The following is a 5,688-nucleotide window of genomic DNA, read 5'->3' as shown; positions in this document are numbered from 1 at the left end:
GTTGGTTGGTATTGTTGCTCTCCTCATGGTGCCACAAACCCTTTCAGCTCCTTCAGTCTTCACTCTAACTCCTCTATTGAGAACCCCATGATCAGTTCAATGGCTAGTTGTGAGCATCTGCCTCTGAATATGTCTGACTCTTGAAGGCCTCTGAGGAGATATCCATATCAGGCTCTTATCAGCATGCACTTCCTGTCTTCCACATCAGCATCTACCTTTGGTGATTGCACATGGGATAGATACTCAGGTGGGGTGGTCTTGAGACGGCCCCTCCTTCAGTTTCTGACCCTCACTTTGTCTCCATATTTGCTCCCTTGAGTATTTTGTTGCTCCTTCTAAGAAGGACCGAATCACTCTCACTTGGTCTTCCTTCTTTATGGGCTTCATGTGGCCTGTGAGTTGCATCTTGGGCATTTCAAGGTTCTGGGCTAATATCCAATAATCAGTGAGTGAATACCATGTGTCTTCTTTTGTGATTGGCTTACCTCACTCAGGATGATAATTTCTAGTTCCATCCATTTACCTAGGAACCTCTCGAATTCATTGTTTTTAATAGCTGAGTAATACTCCATTGTGTAAATATACCACATTTTTTGAATCCATTCCTCAGTTGAAGGACATCTGGGTTCTTTCCAGCTCCTGGCTATTATAAATAAGGCTGCTATGAACATAGTTGAGCATATGTCCTTATTATATGTTCGAGCATCTTCTGGGTATATACCTAGGAGTGGTATAGCTGGATCCTCGGGTAATGCTATGTCCAATTTTCTGAGGAACCGCCAGACTGATTTCCAAAGTGGTTGCACCATCTTGCAGTCCCACCAACAATGGAGGAGTGTTCCTCTTTCTCCACACCCTCGCCAGCATCTACTATCACCTGAGTTTTTAATCTTAGCCATTCTGACTGGTGTGAGATGGAATCTCAGGGTTGTTTTGATTTGCATTTCCCTGACGACTAAGGATGCTGAACATTTCTTTAGATGCTTCTCGGCCATTCGAGTTTCTTCCGTTGAAAATTCTTTGTTAAGCTCTATACCCCATTTTTTAATAGGGTAATTTGGTTGTCTGGAGTCTAATTTCTTGAGTTCTTTGTATATATTGGATATTAGCCCTCTATCAGATGAAGGATTGGTAAAGATCTTTTCCCAATTTGTTGGTTGTCGTTTTGTCCTATTGACAGTGTCCTTTGCCTTACAGAAACTTTGCAATTTTATGAAGTCCCATTTGTCAATTCTCGATCTTAGAGCATATGCCATTGGAGTTCTGTTCAGGAACTTTTCCCCTGTGCCCAAGTATTCGAGGCTTTTCCCCACCTTCTCTTCTATTAGTTTCAGTGTATCTGGTTTTATGTGGAGGTCCTTTATCCACATAGACTTGAGCTTTGTACAAGGGGATAAGAATGGATCAATTTTCATTCTTCTACATGTTGTCTTCCAGTTGAACCAGCACCATTTGTTGAAAATGCTGTCCTTTTTCCACTGGACAGTTTTAGCTCCTTTGTCAAAGATCAAGTGACCATAGGAGTGTGGGTTCATTTCTGGGTCTTCAATTCTATTCCATTGATCTTCCTGCCTGTCTCTGTACCAATACCAGGTAGTTTTTATCACTATTGCTCTGTAGTACAGCTTGAGGTCAGGGATGGTAATTCCTCCAGAAGTTCTTTTATTGTTGAGAATAGTTTACGCTATCCTGGGTTTTTTGTTATTCCATATGAATTTGAGAATTTCCTTTTCTAACTCTGTGAAGAATTGAGTTGGGATTTTAATGGGGATTACATTGAATCTGTAGATTGTTTTTGGCAAGATGGCCATTTTTATTATATTAATCCTGCCAATCCATGAGCATGGGAGATCTTTCCATCTTCTGAGATCTTCTTCAATTTCTTTCTTCAGAGACTTGAAGTTCTTGTCATACAGGTCTTTCACTTGCTTGGTTAGATTCACACCAAGGTATTTTATATTATTTGCAACTATTGTGAAGGGTGTCATTTCCCTAATTTCTTTTTCAGTCTGTTTATCTTTCATGTAGAGGAAGGCTACTGATTTGTTTGAGTTGATTTTATAACCAGCCACTTTGCTGAAGTTGTTTATCAGGTTTAGGAGTTCTCTGGTGGAAGTTTGGGGGTCACTTAAGTATACTATCATATCATCTGCAAATAGCGATATTTTGACTTCTTCCTTTCCTATTTGTATCCCTTTGACTTCTTTTTGCTGTCTAATTGCTCTGGCTAAGACTTCCAGTACTATATTGAATAGGTAGGGGGAGAGTGGGCAACCTTGTCTAGTCCCTGATCTTAGTGGGATTGCTTCAAGTTTCTCTCCATTTAGCTTGATGTTGGCTACTGGTTTGCTGTAAATTGCTTTTACTATGTTTAGGTAGGGGCCTTGAATTCCTGATCTTTCCAAGACTTTTATCATGAAGGGATGTTGAATTTTATCAAATGCTTTCTCAGCATCTAGTGAGATGATCATGTGGTTTTTTTCTTTAAGTTTGTTTATATAGTGGATTACATTGATGGATTTCCGAATCTTGAACCATCCCTGCATTCCTGGGATAAAACCTACTTGATCATGATGGATGATTGTTTTGATGTGGTCTTGGATTCAGTTTGCTAGAATTTTATTGAGTATTTTTGCATCGATGTTCATAAGGGAGATTGGTCTGAAGTTCTCTTTCTTTGTCGGGTCCTTGTGGGGTTTGGGTATGAGTGTAATTGTAGCTTCATAGAACGAATTGGGTAGTGTTCCTTCTGTCTCTATTTTGTGGAATAGTTTGAAGAGAATTGGTATTAGGTCTTCCTTGAAGGTCTGATAGAATTCAGCACTAAAACCATCTGGTCCTGGGCTTTTTTTAGTGGGGAGGCTTTTGATGACTGCTGCTATTTCCTGAGGGGTTATGGGACTATTTAGATGGTTTATCTGCTCCTGGTTTAACTTCGGTACCTGGTATCTGTCTAGGAAATTGTCCATTTCATCCAGGTTTTCCAGTTTTGTTGAGTATAGGCCTTTGTAGTAGGATCTGATGATTTTTTGAATTTCTTCAGTTTCTGTTGTTATGTCTCCCTTTTCAGTTCTGATTTTATTAATTTGGATACTGTCTCTGTGCCCTCTGGTTAATCTGGCTAACGGTTTATCTATCTTGTTGATTTTCTCAAAGAACCAACTCCTGGTTTTATTGATATTTTGTATTGTTCTTTCAGTTTCTATTTGGTTGATTTCAGCCCTGAGTTTGATTATTTCCTGCCTTCTACTCCTCCTGGGTGTATTTGCTTCTTTTTGTTCTAGAGCTTTTAGTTGTGCAGTCAACTTGTTAGTGTGTGCTCTTTCCAGTTTCTTTTTGTAGGCACTTAGAGCTATGAGTTTTCCTCTTAGCACTGCCTTCATGGAGTCCCACAAGTTTTGGTATGATGTGTCCTCATTTTCATTGAATTCTAAAAAGTCTTTTATTTCTTTCTTTATTTCTTCCTTGACCAAGTCATCATTGAGTAGAGAGTTGTTCAGTTTCCATGTGTACGTGGGTTTTCCATTGTTTTTGTCATTATTAAAGACCAGTCTTAGTCCGTGGTGATCTGATAAGATGCAAGGGATTATTTCAATCTTTTTGTATCTGTAGAGGCTTGTTTTGTGACCAATTATATGGTCTATTTTGGAGAAGGTACCATGAGGTGCTGAGAAAAAGGTATATTCTTTTGTTTTAGGATGAAATGTTCTATAGATGTCTGTTAAGTCCATTTGGTTCATAACTTCTGTTAATTTCAAAGTGTCTCTGTTTAGTTTCTGTTTCCATGATCTGTCCATTGCTGACAGTGGGGTGTTGAAATCCCCCACTATTATTGTGTGAGGTGTAATGTGTGTTTTGAGCTTTAGTAAAGTTTCTTTTATGTATGTAGGTGCCCTTGCATTTGGAGCATAGATGTTCAGAATTGAGAGTTCACCTTGGTAGATTTTTCCTTTGATGAGTATGAAGTGTCCTTCCTTATCTTTTTTGATTAATTTTGGATGAAAGTCGATTTTATTTGATATTAGAATGGCTACTCCAGCTTGTTTCTTGGGACCATTGGCTTGAAAAATTGTTTTCCACCCTTTTATTCTGAGGTAGTGTCTGTCTTTGTCACTGAGGTGCGTTTCTTGTATGCAGCAAAATTCTGGGTCTTGTTTGTGTATCCAGTCTGATAGTCTGCGTCTTTTTATTGGGGAATTGAGACCATTGATGTTAAGAGATATTAAGGAAAAATGATTGTTGCTTCCTGTTATTTTTGTTATTAGAGGTAAAGTTATGTTTGTATCTTTTTTGGGGGTTGTTGGAAGATTACATACTTGCTTTTCCTAGGTTGTAGTTTCCCTCCTTGTGTTGGCATTTTCCATCAATTATCCTTTGAAGTGCTGGGTTTGTGGGAAGATATTGTGCAAATTTGGTTTTGTCATGGAATATCTTGGTTTCACCATCTATAGTGATTGAGAGTTTTGCTGGGTATAGTAATCTGGGCTGGCAATTGTGTTCTCTTAGTGTCTGTATGATGTCAGTCCAGGCTCTTCTGGCTTTTATAGTCTCTGGTGAGAAGTCTGGTGTAATTCTTATAGGTCTGCCTTTATATGTTACTTGACCTTTTTCCCTTACTGCTTTTAGTATTTTTTTCTTTGTTTTGTGCATCTGATGTTTTGATTATTATGTGATGGGAGGTATTTCTTTTCTGGTCTAGTCTATTTGGTGTTCTGTAGGCTTCTTGTATGTTTATGGGCATCTTGTTCTTTAGGTTAGGGAAGTTTTCCTCAATAATTTTGTTGAAGATATTTACTGGCCCTTTAAGTTGGGAATCTTCATTCTCATCTATACCTATTATCCTTAGGTTTGGTCTTCTCATTGTGTCCTGGATTTCCTGGATGTTTTGAGTTAGGAGTTTTTTGCATTTTGCATTTTCTTTGACAACTGTGTCAATATTTTCCACCGTATCTTCTGCATTTGAGATTCTCTCTTCTATCTCTTGTATTCGGTTGGTGATGCTTGCGTCTGTGACTCCTGATCTCTTTCTTAGGTTTTCTATCTCCATGGTTGTCTCCCTTTGAACTTTCTTTATTGTTTCTATTTCTAGTTTCAGATCCTGAATGTTTTTGTTTAATTCCTTCTTTGTGTTTTCTTCCATTTCTTTAAGGGATTTCTGTGATTCCTCTTTAAGGGCTTCTATCTGTTTACTTGTACTCTCCTGTATTTCTTTAAGGGAGTTACTTAATTCCTTCTTATAATCCTCTATCATCATCATGAGAAGTGATTTTAATTCTGAATCCTGCTTTTCAGGTGTGATGGGGTGTTCAGGGCTTGCTATATTGGGAGAATTGGGCACTGATGATGCCAAGAAACTTTGGTTTCCGTTGCTTATGTTCTTGCGCTTGCCTTTCGCCATCTGGTTAACTCTAGTGGTACCTGCCCTCACTGTGTAAAACTGGAGTCTGTATTTCCAGTTATCTTGCTTATTGCAGAGCTCCTCAGAGTCCAGAGGTCTCTGTGGTCTTATGCTCCTAATCTCCTGGGTGGAATAACTCCTGGGACTCAGGCCACCTCTTGGATCTGGAAATCCTTCTGCTCTGAGTGCAGTGGGTCCTCGATGACTCAGGATTCAGTTTCAGCTGCTCTGAGTGCAGTGGCTCCAGCTGCTCTGAGTGCAGTGGCTCCTGGATGACTCAGGATTCAGTT

General features: G+C 39.1%; 1 protein-coding gene across 1 annotated transcript in view; it reads left to right on the top strand.

The window, feature by feature from the left end:
* Nucleotides 1–5,688, top strand: part of LOC114627506 — a 23,207-nt gene that overhangs the window by 3,092 nt on the left and 14,427 nt on the right. The window lies entirely within an intron of this gene.

The sequence above is a fragment of the Grammomys surdaster genome, unplaced genomic scaffold (assembly GCF_004785775.1).
Source record: "Grammomys surdaster isolate TR1022 unplaced genomic scaffold, NIH_TR_1.0 254, whole genome shotgun sequence".
NCBI lineage: Eukaryota > Metazoa > Chordata > Mammalia > Rodentia > Muridae > Grammomys > Grammomys surdaster.
The sequence above is the reverse complement of the archived record's forward strand: the minus strand, read 5'-3'. Positions and strand labels throughout refer to the sequence as shown.